A 15729-nucleotide genomic window follows, 5' to 3' on the forward strand; every position below is an offset into this window, starting at 1 on the left:
TTCCCAAATCCAATGCAAAAAAGCACTTATTAAGTACCCACTATGAGCAAGACATTCCAATGGCCTTACTTTCTAATGCAGGAATACAAAATGTGAGCAGATAAATGTATACATAGTTGACGTATTTCTTATGTATGTATATGTATATATATATGTATATATGAGGTATATATTTATGTGTATACGTATATACTAACATATATGCATGTGTTATATATATACATATATAGCATGTATATATGTATATATAGTATGTGTGTGTTTGTGTGTATATACTATAGCATACATCAAATGATAATTTGAAGGAAGAGATAGCACTGAAAACTAAGGGGAAGAAGCACATGAGCTGATCCTTAAAAGAAGCTGGGGATTCTATAAAGCAGAGAAGAGAAAAGAGTCCTCAGCAGACAATATGCAATGCCACTGATGCACATCTATAGTGCCAAGATCAGGAAACTGCAGGTAGACTAGTTTGGGTAGAATGGAGAGAAGAGGAGTGATGTGTAATGAGCCTAGAAAGGCAGGCGACAGCCAACTTGTGAAAGTCTTTAAGTGACAAGCTAAAGAGTTTGGAGGTATCTTAAAACAGGGGTTCTAAACTTTTTTGTGATAAACAAAACAGTATAATGATGCCTATAGACCCCTTCTTAGAATAGTATTTTTCAGAGTATAAAATAAAATATTTAGGATTACAAAGAAAACCAATTGTGTTGAAATATAATTTTTCTTTAAAGTTTATGAACCCCTGGTTAAGGTTAAGATTCCCTGTTTTGAGACACAGTAGAGAGCAACTGGAATTTCTTCAGCAAGTGAGTGACTTGGTCAAGCATACTTTAGGAAGAAGATTTTGGTTACTCTGAGTGTAACGCCAATCATAGGCAGCACACCTGAACACTCCTGCTGTGAATGATTTCAAGTGTCTAATCGCATGGTATAAAAATCAGTTTATTCAGCAACAAACTAAGCATTACTCAATAAAGTAAAGCATGACGTTCATAGCAACATCCTTAAGTAAAATATATCATTCAATAAGAATATATCTCATAACAATAGCAACATCCTTAATCAATACAAATATCCAAGTAAAGTCCATTTTCAAAATACCACATCATCTCCCTCTAGGTCATAGTAGGTCAATATCAAGTGTCCAAGTAAAGTCCTCTTTCATCTTAGCTCAAGGTTGGCTTCTAAGTCCCATGGTGCTTCCTCTGTGGGCTGCCCACTCCCGACTCTCATCTGAATTCACATGTGGGCAGCTCTCTGCTCCTGTTCCATACCTCAGCTCATGGGGACTGCTCTACTCTGCACCTTCTGTCTCTTGGAAAACAAAGCTAAGCAGGGCAGCAACAATACTAACACACACCACCAGCACCATCATCTCAATTCGCTCATAAAGATCAACAGACAGAGCTTCTGTCTGAGAAATCAACACCGACAGGGTTTCCTCCCAGCCCTCAGAAGTCTTCCTCTCCACTATCAGAGGTATTCCTCTCTGCTATCAGAGGTCTCTTCTCAGGTCTCTTATTCTCAGTGCTGGCTCTCTTCAAGTCTTCTGCTCTCATCTCTGACTGTCTTTGTATCTGATTGTTTAGAGCCTATTTGCATATGTCTGATTAGTTAAAATTCTCTCTAATATGTATGTGTGTGTGTATACTGTTTCTAGTGAAAGACTCTTGACTCTTGATTAATCAAAGACAAGATTCAATTAGAGGCACTTGATTGTCTACAACCAAAACAGCAAAAGATTCTACTTTGCTTGCCAATCCAGTGAGTCAGATGGACCAGGGATAAATTGCAAGATGGGACTTCCATTATGACACTATTGGAATAGGCTTGATGAGAAGTGGTAAGGGTCTAAATTAGAATGATGACCACAGGAGTGGAGAAAACATACCTTATAGGGTATTAAATGTTTTACTAAAAGCACATTTTACAATAACAAAAATTATAAAACCTGTCCAACTCACCCTTTTGAAAAACAGTAGACAATAATCAATTTCAGTAATCTCCTGCTTGGATTATTGCAGCATCCTCCTAATTTTTCTCCCAGTCTCAAATATCTCCCCACCTTAGTCCATTATCCACACTGCTGCAAAAGTATTTTTCTCAATGTAAATCTGACCATATCATTTCTTTGCTCAGTAAACTCCTGTAGCTTCCTATGACTTCCAGAATAAAATATTAACTTGTCCATTGAGCTTTCAAAGCTCTTCACAATCTGGCCCCAACCTATCTTTCTAGGCTTATTGTACATTATTTCCCTTTTTTGCACTCTGAAATCCAGCCAAACTGGCCTTCTTTCTCTCATACATACTTAATCTCCCATCTTCAGTCTTCATACCTTTGTACCAACTATCTCCCATAACTAGAATGCCCTCTCTCCTCACCTCCAACTCATGGAATCCCTCTCTTTTTTTCTAAATACAATTTAATCACTGTCTTCTATGTGAAGTTTTTCCTGTCTTATTCCTTCTTCTCTCTTTTGCTATCTCACTATTGTTTCTCTCTCTTTTCGTCTCTCTGTTTCTTCGTTTCTCCCTCTTTCTCTTGCTCTCTCCCTCTCTCTCCCTCCCTCTCCTCTTTCTCATTATATAATATTGAACTACTTTGTATGTATTCTGAATTTATTTGTATTTTTGTCTTCCTTATGAGAATATAGGGTCATTGTAGATATGAATTATTTAATTCATAGCATTTGTATCCCCATAGCCTGGCACATAGTAAGTGCTTAATAAATGCTTGTTGATTGATTTTTTATAATATTTGATGTGATCCTAATGATGAAAAATGTATTCTTAAAAGCCTCTATAGTGCCCCTTTGCAGATGACTGAGTCAATGTTTTAAAAATTAGTTGACCTAGAAAGGAGCAATTTAGTAAGCACATTTACGCAACATATCTGAATGTTTTTTTAGCACCGTGATCTCTGAAGAACAGAAGTCAATTGTAAAAAGGCAGTGGAAAGATATGTAGTGAATGGGAGAAAGTTACGGCAAATTCTAATGGTGATTTTACAGAAGAAGTGGTCTGAGACATAAATGAAGACATATGACTAGGAAAAGAGATGACCTTGACATCATGTATTACCAGCAAGGAATGATGAACAAATGGGGAAAAAAACATACTTACTAAGCAATTACTGTATGCCAATATTTTCTACTGTCACCAAACACAAATGTTAGGGCTTGGGTTGTAAATACAAATGGAAAGATAATCCCTGTTCTCAAGTAGCTTAAATTATAAAGAGTGACAACATATATAGAGAATGGTAGACAGGGAGGGGTATTTCAGCAAGGAAAGTCACAGGGCTGGTGAATGGAACAAAAGGGGAGTAAATGGAAACAGTGTTTCTAATTTAATTAGTGTACCAGAATGGGAAAATAAAGGGTGAAGGATATGCTGGTATAGGAAGGTGGATGGCTAAGGAGAAACGTGAAGCATTTTGGTGTTGACTTAGACAGACAGAGTCAGGAGGCCTTCATCATTCAAGACCGGGGGAACCCCAGAGTAGGAGATTCAGAGCTTAAATGGTTATATTTTTCAGGACATGATCTCTGGTCTTGGTGGCAAAAAGAGCTGGTAGGAAAAGAGCCACTGTGCTAAATTCTGGAAATACAAAAAAAAAGGAAGAAGGCAATTTCTACTCTCAAGGAGCTCACAATCCAATGGTCCTACTAGATGAACAGTACAAATGATAAACTTGTATCAACAAATTATTGTGTGGCCCATCTATGGAGGAATTATGGAAAGGCATCAATAAGTGTCAAAAGAGGGTGAGATGGTATGGAAAATAGATGGCAGTCTGTGCCAGTGTAACAGATCCTTTGGGCTATTGAAAGATTACACCAGAATACTAAGACAGCAGAATTGCCTTTGTTATTGTGAATGTATCCAACTGAAGCATCAGAGAAGAAAGCTCTATTAATTGCCATAACTAAAAAACAACAAAAAGTACCTTACTCACTTTTACATAATGATCATAAGTAATATAAACAAAACTGAAGGAGGAGGACTTTTACTCCCTTCATCCCACCATGTTCATTCTTTGTGAGTGCTTTGGTTGTGAAGTGATTTCACAACCAAATGGTGTTTAGAGTTGAGTAACCCTGAAAATTGTGGTTATCACTACAGGAAACGTCTGATCTTTGCAGGCTTTGTAGAGTTCCTTAGAATAATTTCAAGCACTCCAGAGCTAAATCAGAAAGCCCAAGTCATGGAAGCCACAGAAGGTTATGCTCCTAGCATCCCCACTTACTAGATGTCTTCATCAGGTCTCTTGGTTTCTTAATGAGTACTATAAGGATTATAAATTGCCTGTCTGTTTCACTGACTATGTAGGTCACTTATTGACCCCAACTTTTGTGGTGACTATAAGGGAAATGGGAGTCCTGATAGGTGAACTGAAATAGTCCCTCATTAGACTTCCCAAAAGGAAAAGAAAGAACATTAAACTTCTTATATTAAACAATGAACAGCAATCATCATTATTGGAGGCCTTCAAGTGAAGACTAGATAACAGCTTTTCAGGAATATTATAGAGGAAATTTCCTAATTAGAATCTCTCACCTCTAGAGTTCCTTCTAACTCAGAGAATCTGTGATTCTCTCTATTGATTTTCATTGCCCTCTAAGTCAGGTTTGTCTATGGCCATTTTATGTTTTTGGTTCTTTTGTTCAGGTGCTAAAAAATTCCTTTTATATATGTGTTAATGGGAAGTATGAGGTGTTCAGGGATAATTAGCACTTCTAGTGTGAGGGCTTTCTGAGTTTTTTTCAAAATTGTCCATCCACCTGTGGTGTCTACCTGTCACCTAACTTTCACCTGTGGCTCCATGAGATTGCAGCACATGTGGTAGCCACATCCCAGTAAATTGTCACAGAAGGATGGGCTAAACCAGGTTGAGGGTAACCAACAGAATTCAAACCTGTTGGTGAGTTAAGGGGATGTCTACCTCACGCCTGTGAATACTTTACCCGGCAAAATGGATTGATAAGAGCAATCTGTTCCAACAGCCATGAAGGTAGCTGAAGCAGGTGCTGCAGAGCACTTAGATCTTGGTCAGACATCAAAGACGCCAGAGCCATCCACTGCTTCTTGAGCCATCACCAATCAGTCAGTCATCTGGGCTTCTGTCTTGCCACTGGACTTTGATGACTAGAACAAGGAGTGAGACTGATGACTTTGTGAAGCTCCCTCACTTAAATCCAATTCACACACAAATCAAGACATCCCTCTGTAATGCCATTGGTCCTCTTCAGAAAGAAAGAAAAATCAAGGATGAACAGCTTGTGTGTTATTGCTTCTCTTTGAACAAAGTGCATCTTCCATTTCAACTGAAAAACCAAGAACAAAAGGTCAGGATTCTACAAAAAGAAGCCCTTAGTAACTTTAAGAGGGGAAATGGAAATTACCCTCTCACTCATTTCATCAAAAAATTGAAAATAATTTAGCTGGCTCAGACAATTTAGAATTTACCATATGATGCGAGTCCTTAGCAGTTTTTTTGGTTTTCCCCTTTCATCCTTGATGAAGCCAATGGCCCCCTGGAAAAAATATTTTAAATAAATATTTTAAATGAAAAAAATATATGAGATTACAAAGAAACTTAAATATATTGAAATAGTTATCAATTGAAAAAAATTCTTAGATCCCCTGAATTCTATCTAAAGGACCCAAATTAAGAATCCCTGATCTAAAGAGGACTTGGGCTGGGAGAAGAGTGACTACTACACTGACTCTCAGTTATTCTATTTAGTTATTTGTAGTCAATCTGTCTTGCAGACACCTCTCCCTAATTTCTGGACTTTAATTCCACATTTTAAACACTTTGCTATGCACCTGACAAAGTGGAATAGAAAATTGTGTTTATTAGTAGCCACAGACAGAGTCCAAATAATTGATTTCTTGCTAACACTAAGGAAAAAAGTGTAGTATATTGTTAAGAACACTGGACTTGGGGTTAGGAGACCTGAGTTCAAAATCTGCTACTCCCTAAATTCAGCATGTAACCCTGAGCTCTCAACTGGTCTCCGTTTTTGAATATGTAAAATAGAGAAAACAATAACTGTACTGCTTGTCTCATAGGATCACATGAAGTTACGTATAGAGTCTTATAGACCTTTAAACATAACATAGATGTCAAATATTGTTATCATTATTCCCAAGAGAAGCAGAAGGATAGTTCCTTTTCCCCTCAGTCCGACAAGGTATACATCCCTTGATAAAAAGTGATGTGCTATGAACATTTTCAGATTGGAAGAACATTTTAGGAAAGGGTTAAAAAGATTTATTTCCCACAGAATTTGTGTAGTATTGATTTCATCATTTAATATTTTTTAAAGGTGCAGTACTAGGACAAAGTATTCTTCGGAAATATTCGAAATGATCCTTTCCTGGGATTCTTTTGCTAGATTTTGCATTGCCAGCTAAAACAGTTCAAGAGTGCTGGGGAGCTGGCGAAGTATGACAGAGAAAAAGGAGAGTTGAGAAAAGAGAAAGGCTTTGCTCACAGCTTCAGTCCTGAGCAAATGGAAGTGACCTGACGGAGAGACCTTTGAAATAGAGAGGTTTTCACAAAAGTGCTGATACAATGACCACTAAAATAGCTCTGCTGGGGGCACTTTTCTGGGATATTAAAGGATGACCTATTTTCACTCTTCTACTGAGCTTTTTTGGATACATATCTTATGGACTCAGCTGCTCTTTATGCATATAAAGGGTGGTAAAGGATTTGGTGATATAAAAGATAATGCATATTCACTGACTACAGAGCATACAGTCCTAATGATTCTGATGTGCACATGAATAGTAGCACAAACACACACACACAAACACATACGCATGCCTTTTAAGGTTTACAAAGCACTTTAAATATATAATTTTGTATTTATAAATATATATTTAGATATATAATTTGCTTCACAAAAATCTTACGAGATATATATTATAGTTAATATTATAACCCCATTTAATACAGAAACTACAAGGCAGAGAAATTAAGTGACTTGTCTGTTATCACAAGACTGTTGCTAGGTGCCAAATTCAAACCCTTTGACTTCAGAACATGTCATCACCTCTTCTTGGAACACCACATTTGCCTTTTAAATCATTTTTAAAAAGTCATTTTTGAGATACATGCTATTCATTCCCAATTCATAAATCTATCAGGTAAGATTTGTAGTAAATTATTACCTAAAATATTCAATTTTCCTTTGACTCAGAGGTTTTTTTATGTTTCCACAAAAACTGGTTTTAAATCATATTTCTCAATATCACTACTATTATTACAATTGAACGTGTCAAGAGCCCACTATGTAAATCAAATCAAGTCATATATTTCTACCATTTCCCTCCTCCTTCACCCCCAGCTTTGTGCCCTGAACACTAAGTGCTATGGAAGAGGGGAAAAGATGCTAATTTTATTGTAGAGACAGAATAAGAGAACAATATAGTAAGGAGGGAAATGCCAAATTGTGTAGAACAGAAACAAGAAGTCTCCATTGAAGAAGTGGGAAAAGCTGACAAGTGGGGGATGGCATCCTAGATGGATCACAGGATCATAAATTTAAGGCAGCTTTATTGGTACCTGAGAGATCATTTAACTCAAGTGAAGTCCAGAAGGTTAACTGACTTTTCCAAAGTTATATTAAGTAGTAAATAAATAACAGATCTGGGACTGTAACTTGGGGTCTCTGAATCTCAATACATTAATCTGTCCATTGTACCATGTTGGGAGGATTAATCTGATTAAAAGTGGGAAAATATGACTAAGTATACCGTATACAATGAGAGGACTGATGCAGCTGAAATAAATAGTTCACTTTGAGAAGTGGCGGGAAACAAGCTTGGAAAGGCACAGAATTTGAAGCTGGAAGAGAACTTTATGGTCTAGTGACTAGATTCTTATCTAACCTAGTTTATTTTATCAGTGAGGAAATTGAGGCATGGAAAGATAATTGATTTGCCTGAGATGACACTAGTGGAAGATGTAGAATTCAAATGCACAGCCTCTGGCTCCAATATGCATCATATCATCTCTCTCATGGTGGAGGTTCTTGTAAGGATGGAAAGCCTTAAATAGCAGATTAAGGAGGTTAGACATGAGCCAAAAGTCAATGGGTGCTTCACAAGATTAAAATTGTGTTTGGGGAACATGAACCTGGCAACAGTATTCAGTATAGATTAAAGAGGGGTTTAGACAAGATATTAGAAACATGGAGACTAGTTTGAAAATGTTTGTCAGAATCAAGCATGAGATAAGGAAATACTAAACTAAGATGGTAGGTAGTATTTGGAATGGAAAGAAATCTGCAGGACACAGAGATATTATATGTTTAAAAACAACATAACTCAATGATAGATTGGGTATGGGAATCAGAATGCTAAGGTGTCAAGTCTGAAGGATGAGGAAATAATATGAGGTGCTATTAACAAAAAGGTTTGTTTGGGGAGAATGTGGAAGGAAGCAAAAGCAGAAATTGTTCTGGGGACTGTGAGTACTTACAAACTGTAGAAAGAATATAAACTAAGCTCTCCAAGAACTCAGAATACCAGTGGAAAGGGAGGAAGAGTTATGAATGTACTAACTTTTAATCTTTTTATTGTATATAATTATTCAAAATTTATGGGGTTTTGAACATAATTTTCATTAGTGTTACTTAAACAAAATAAAGTATGCTAATTTTTCTCTTGAGAAAAGTACTTTTAGGTGAGCATTACTTAGAGTTAGAAGATTAGTTTTCAGGTTCCACCCCTATAATGCTAGATGTATTACAATGGGAAAGTTATTTAACATCTCTGTACCTCAGTTTCACTTTCTATCAAAGAAGGGGACCAATACTCACCCTGCCCTACCTCCCTAGATTTGGAGAAATGCTCAGATGACATCTATAAAAGTCTTCTGTAACCATAAGCCATTAAAAAAATCAGGAAGCAAATTAATATTAAATAAGCATAGAAAAAAAAGTAGGAAAAAGGGTTGTGCTTCCAGGTTGAATGAATGACTAAAAAAATTTATCCGGATAAAACTGCATAATCACAACAATGCCTGCCTTACCTCAGATGAGCCCTGAACGTGTGCTAATAAATTGCCTACTTAAGTGATGATCAAATATCATAATAACTACTTTAAAAGACATCAATACCACAAGTTGTCTCAATTTATATTTCAGAAATACTATCAATTTTTGATTATTCAAACTTAGTATCACCTATTTATTGTTAGAACAAGAAACCAGATGAAAGAGGGTTGTCTTCTCTCTCTGAGTTTATAATGGACTATCTGGTGTTTCCCTGATCATGATAGAAGTGATTCAGTTTTTTAAAAGGCTTTCTCTTTTATTTCCCTTTTCCAGAGACACTAATGATATCAACAACTGTTAAGTGAGCAGAAAAAGTGACAACATTAACAAAAAGATTAGATAAAGCAATAATATCCACAAGTAGTAATGTTAATGATTTTCTGGACAAGGGAAATTTAAATATAATTATGATCTTTTTATTCCAGAAGTAGAAATGGGCATGGTAGAGAATGTTAAGATGAAAATAAGTGAATGAATGAGTGATACAGTATTTATTAAGCACTTACTACATGCCAAACTAGACTCCATGGATACACAACCAAATGTGAAGCAATTCTTGCCTTCAAAGCACTTACGTTCCATCAGATTAAACAACATATACATGTGCAAAATAAATATATAAAATTAATACAAGGTAAATTTTTTACAAGAAAGGGAAAAACTGAAAGACCAGGAGAGGTTTCATATAGAAGGCAGAAATTCAAAGGAACCAGACTATAAGAGGCAGAGGTGAGGTGGGAGTTCATTGTGTAGATAGTTATAGGGAACATCAACCTGAAATAAAGCATACCACAAGAGTAGCAAAAATGAGGCTCTTTAATGGAGGCAAGGGAATTATAATCCAGGGCTACCAGGTAGCACCAAAGTACTGGAGTGCCCAAGATAGGTAGGGAGGGTCAGAGTTAAATACACTTCAAGAGAGTCCATGAGAAATAGCCACAGAAAGCTGCCATGCAAGTTATTTTGCATCAAAAGTCCACAGAAAAGACTAGGTGAGTCTGGGGAGTGGTAATATCTGGTCAGAATAGGGACTTGTTTCTTTTTTTCAAGTAAGTTTTCCTTTAACTGGTTTCATTTGCCTTCAAGCAGTTTGCCCCTTTGGGATCAGGTAAAGTCAGTTCATTGTTGCATTCAACAGAAACAACCAATGCTAAAAACATGGGACAAGACGGGAAGTATCATATGTGAAGAAAATCAAGAATATCCCTTTGTCTGGACAGTAGAGTAAAGGAAAGGGAGTAATTGATAGTGAGGCTGGAAAGGTAGGTTGGCATCAAGTGGTGAAGGGTTTTAAAGCTAAATGAAGGAGCAGATATTTGATCTTAGAAGCAATAGAAAACCACCGGAGTTCATTGACAAGGGAGTGATATGATTAGAGCTGTAGTTTAGAAAATCACTTTGTCAGCTGTTTTTCATTCTAGAGAGAGAAGAACCTGGAGGTGGGAATAGTTAAAACAAGAGGTGATAAGGACCATAGCTAAGGAGGCAACTATGTGAGAAGAGAGAAAGGAATGGGTGCAAAAGGTATCATGGAGTTACAAGTAATTTAATATCTATCGGAAGGTTACAAACTTATGTGATGGGAAGTACAGTGTTGCCTTCAATAGAAATAGGGACATTCAGAAGCAGACAGACTTGGGGAGAAAGATAATATGATCATTTTGGACATTGAGTTTCAGCTGGTTGTTCAGGAAAGACTAAGATAGACATATTGGCAGTCATGTGTAGACAAGAGAATTAGACCCAGATGTAACCAAATCTCTTGTGATTGGTAGGTATCAGATGGCAAATAGTTAGGGTCTGCCCTGAAGATCCTTTTTTTAAGATTTTCAACCATAGACTAATACCACTAATCAGTGGCTTTTTTTCATATGTGAAGGCATATAGAATTATTTTCCAAACCAAAATCCTCACTCACAGCACATTCACATGCTTCATCTAGCACCATTATCTGCTCCTCATAGAAAATAAACTATTTAACTGAGGTTGAGGTTCAGACACTCACTACTGTTCCTCAGCATCAGAACCTTGGGAAGAGTATTATTTGGATTGGCCTCACTTCTTTGTTTTCCCTGTAAGTGCTCCCTTCCTTTGATGAAAATGCTTGGTGGATTTTATCTTCTGAAAAACACTTTACTTTCTACTTCAGAAGCTCTTTTAACTTTGTTGTCCTCGTTATTAGTGATGGTAATGTTTTGTTTTCCTCATTTCTTTTCAGCTTCCTGAGAAATAAGGCTTTTTGTCTTTTTTCCTCTGTGCTCCCCAGCTTTATTTTAGGATTCCTCTTTGTAGGGAGTTGGGGGTGGGGAGAGGAGTTTAAATGACGCAGTGCCATCCATCATTCTGGAGGGTTGCTCTGGGTTGTTCCTAGCCTTTATTTCTAGAGTATATGTCTTTCAAGGATGACTGCTCCTTCCTGTAGTGCACACAGAGAGTTCATTTCCCATTCCTTTCTCCCTCTACCAGTGCAGTCAGAAGTGGCTTTAAGGGGCCCCGAGAAATAACAGAATCACTAAGCTCGGAATTCATCTGGTCTACCCCAAAGCCATAAAGGAATCTCTTCCACAACATGTCTGTTGGAATCTGGCATTTTCCTCTTTGCGGAAATCCTTTATACAAATTACAGAGGGTATGATGTTTCACGCATAGAAACTTTTTTTAAGACCTTTGGGGAAAGAATAGGAAAGGCAGTGAATTAAGCCATTGCACTCTATGGTACAAAATGTACCTTTTAAGGGTCTGTGTATGCTAGGCATTGTATTAGACTCTGAAAATACAAAGACAAATTTAAATCTGTTCCTACCTTCCAAGAGCTTAAGTTCATTCAGGGAGATTATATGTACATGTAAAAAATATATGCAAAAATGAAAGCATGGTAATGGAAACTTGCAGCTAAAAGCTGTTCTCTTGGCTCTTAGAGAAGTAAGTAAAGCCTCATGTAGATGACAGCACTTAAGCTGAGCTTTTAAGAAATCTGGGGTTTCTACAAGGGAGATAAGTGCCTTACTTGAGGGACAGGGAGATGAATCTTATGAGTCCTGCGTGGGATCTGTGAAGGGATGCAATTTATAAGACCAGAAAGGCAGGTTGCGAAAGACTTCAAATGCCAAACCAGAGTTACATTTACTTCTAAAGGCAATAGGGAGCCACTAAAGTTTATTAAAAGAAAAAGAAGCATGGTCAGGTCTGTCTCCAGAAGCTATGTCAAGAATTGATTGAAATGGGCATTTTTATTGCTCTGTTTTTGAAAGTTTCTGAATTCTACTTCAGCCCCAAAATTGAAGGTGTTTGCTAAATAATAAAAGAAATGTTGTCCTTCATCACCTTTTTCCCTTTTCAAGTTTACATTAGAAATGCTTTTCCCTTCCACACAACCTTTGATGATAGACTTACATGTGCTGTTACTGTAGACATCATGCCACTTTTTACCTTACCTAGAATAACACATATCATACTTTGTATACAAAGGTCATTGAAGCAATGGTATTGAAACAGCTAAGTGAAAAAAGATGGGTAGAGCACTGCATGTGGGGTCAAGAGAACCTGTCTTCAGTTCTCCCTCACGCACTCACCAGCCGTATGACACTGGTCAAAGCACTTTATGTCTCTCAAGCTCAGTTTCCTTATCTGTAAAATGAGACTAGTAATGGCACTTACCTATCAGAGAGGTTTAAAATTAGATAATCTTTGTAAAACATTTTGCAAATCTTGATGTAGCACATAAATACTAGCTATTAATGACAACTTGAGTAATAACAGTAAAAAAATTTCAAATGAAGAGACAGTGGGTGTAGAAATCTAAAAGCCTGCATATAGGCATGAGTGCAGAGAATAAAAAGAATATTCCCATTCATATCTGAATATCTTATTTATTTACCATGTTCTCCCTCGTGTTATAGTTCTTTATGTACACATCTGGTCTTCCCACTGAATTGTAAGCTTCTTTGGGTGAAAGGATTATTTCTCACTTATCTTTATATCAGCCCTAGGTAGTGGATAGAATGCTGAGCCTGGAGTCAGGAAGCCCTGAGTTCCATGATCACACAGCAAGGAAGTATCTAAAGCCATATTTGAACTCAGTTATAACAAGGAGGCTTCTTAAGTTTAAAATAGTATTTGGAATTATTGAAGCTACCTCTTGGTTCTCTGAAGTAAAGCTTACTACTCAATAGGAATTAGAGTTTTTAATATTTTTATCATCATTCTTCATTGTTGTTTGGGGGTTCTTATATTTTTGAATGTTTGAAGATAGTGGAACTTCATGATTTATAAAGTGCTTGTGGACTTGACAAAAATTGATGTGGTGGGGGGAGGGCAGAGAGATGTGGTGTAGGAAAACATTTGGGGATTGTTGAAAGCGCTGTACAGTTTCTGAAAGACAATTCTCCTTTTAGTCTTTTGTATTCTAGCTCTGAGTTCATCATTCAACTGAAACTACCCTCTCCAAAGTTATCTTTTTAGTTGGCGTCTCTTTAAAGTGCCAAACACTATGTTTTTTCCCCTAATCCTTCTCTAGTCATCTGATGTATTTGACAAGTGTTCCAGAGGTAGTGTGCCAGAGCCAGCTCTACTGACTCATGAGAGCTGATTATTAAATTGTCAGTGTGAACATTTACACCTCCGAAATTGGCAAAATTTACAAATCAGGGCTTTTTTTGTTGTCTTGTTGATTGTTTAGACTTAAGAAAATGGTGGAGAAAATCTTAGTATTTTCAAAAGTGTCCCATCCTAATTTTTTTGTAAGAGAGCCAATTGTTAAAAAAAATTTCCCAGAACACCACTGATATTGACCATTCTCTCCTGGATACCCTCTCCTGTCAGCACTTTTGTGGCAGTAATTGTTCCTGATTTGCCTTCTACCTATCTGACTGTTCTTTCTCAGTTTTCTTTGCTATCTTTTCATTTATATTATGCCACCTATTTATGGTTATTCCACTAGGTTCTATCCAGGGTTTTCTTCTATTCCCTCTCCATTATTTCGTTACCGGTAATATTATCAATTATAGGCTTAAATTATTTTTCTATGCAGATCGCATATGCATGTATTATGTATTACTATATACATACGTATGCATGCATGTGTATGAAGTATCTTCGCTGAGTTTCAGTCCCAAGTCATCAGTTACCTATTACACATTGCAAACTCTATGTCATAGAGACATCTTAAACTTGCCAAGTCTAAAACTGAACTCATCCTTTTCCTAAGCCCACCCCATTTCCAGTCTTCCCTATTTCTGTCACAGATACCACCATCTTTTCAGTATTTTATGTTAATAACTTGGCATTATCCAAGACTCCTCAATCTCCCTTACCTCACTTATCCAATCATGGAGAATGGATTCTAATAGTAGCTGAATTTTTATAGTTATTTCCTCACTTGATCCTCATAATAGTCCTGTGGATTAGGTAGTGCTGGTATAATTGTCTCTACTTTAGAGGTGAGGAAATTTTGGACCAGAGATAAAGGTTAAGTGACTTACCCAAAGTCACACAGGGATGAGAGGCAGGATTTAAAACCAGGTTCTCTTTATCCAGAGCCAATGCTTTTTTTCACCTATACCAAGGTGATACAGTTCTGTGGTTGTAAAATCATATATACAGTGCTGAGAGAGATGAAAGAAGCAAGTGGAATAAATTTGATTTGGGATCCCCAGGGTCATTTTCCTCCACCACCATGGCAGACCTATTTCCCTTGTTAAATAACCCGCATAACTGCTACTGCATTGCTAAATTGCCTTGAAAATCTGGACATAGGTCTATCCTAAAGAATGGCTTTGGAAAATCTATGCAAAATCTGCAGAAGTTACCAACTTGATCTGAATCTTCTTAGTTCATCCTCTCTCTCTGTTGCCTCTAGAAAAAAAAGATTATTTTTAGCTAAATCCTTCATGTTGCAAAAAAAGTGTGATGCTATACAGTTTACTCTTTAACTTTCATTAAAGCGTCTGCTCATGTGGCACAGTATCTGTGCATATATCTTCCACTTCACTACCAGAAGGAATCTGTGCCTCTGCAGAAGCTGTCCAGTATTATCTGTTGATTTTGATGAGCAGGATAGGAAAGAACAGATGTGTTGTCCATGAGCTAGTTTATTTCTTACTTCTTATGTCTATGAAGCACCAGATATTGACTTCTTCTAAGATGATAATGATGAAGTGATGATGATGATGATGATGAAGATCCTGATGTTAAAAGTCACCAACATTCCAAAGAACCCACATCCAAACACTTGGCTTTACTAGGTGGTTCCAAAGCCACTACTCCTCTTCAGGAGCTACAGCCTCCAGTTCCTTGGATTATCAAATACATTATATTAAAAATCATTTGCATCAACCTTGATACCATAGTCAGACTATAGTTTTAAAAGGCATCTCTCCTGACTTGCTTGGAGAAACATCAACTGTCCAGAGCAGGCAGAAGTTTCAAGTAGAGGGAAGAGCAGAAGACTATCTGAAGTGTTTCATCTTGAGAAATAGAAAAGTCAAAATTTATGAGCCCTTACGTGCTTTTATAAAATAAGTCATCAAGGATGCATGGGAAGTGTGATGCTTCTGACTACAGATTTGTGAACCTGTAACTAGACAATGGATCCTGCATAACAATAGCCATTCCTAATTGTGTACAAAGCTGTAATTCAGCCTGAGAGGCTG

At 37.0% G+C, this 15729-nt stretch overlaps 1 protein-coding gene and 1 long non-coding RNA gene across 4 annotated transcripts in view; one reads left to right on the plus strand and one right to left on the minus strand.

Moving 5' to 3' along the window:
• Positions 1 to 15729, plus strand: part of RALYL (RALY RNA binding protein like) — an 800002-nt gene that overhangs the window by 625659 nt on the left and 158614 nt on the right. The window lies entirely within an intron of this gene.
• LOC140501414 (uncharacterized) lies at positions 215 to 15670 on the minus strand. Its single transcript, XR_011966174.1, has 3 exons — positions 14560 to 15670; positions 5475 to 5542; positions 215 to 5332 (listed from the first exon to the last, which is right to left on the minus strand). It is a non-coding gene; the product is annotated as an uncharacterized lncRNA (long non-coding RNA).

This window comes from Notamacropus eugenii, chromosome 4 (assembly GCF_028372415.1).
Source record: "Notamacropus eugenii isolate mMacEug1 chromosome 4, mMacEug1.pri_v2, whole genome shotgun sequence".
Lineage (NCBI taxonomy): Eukaryota > Metazoa > Chordata > Mammalia > Diprotodontia > Macropodidae > Notamacropus > Notamacropus eugenii.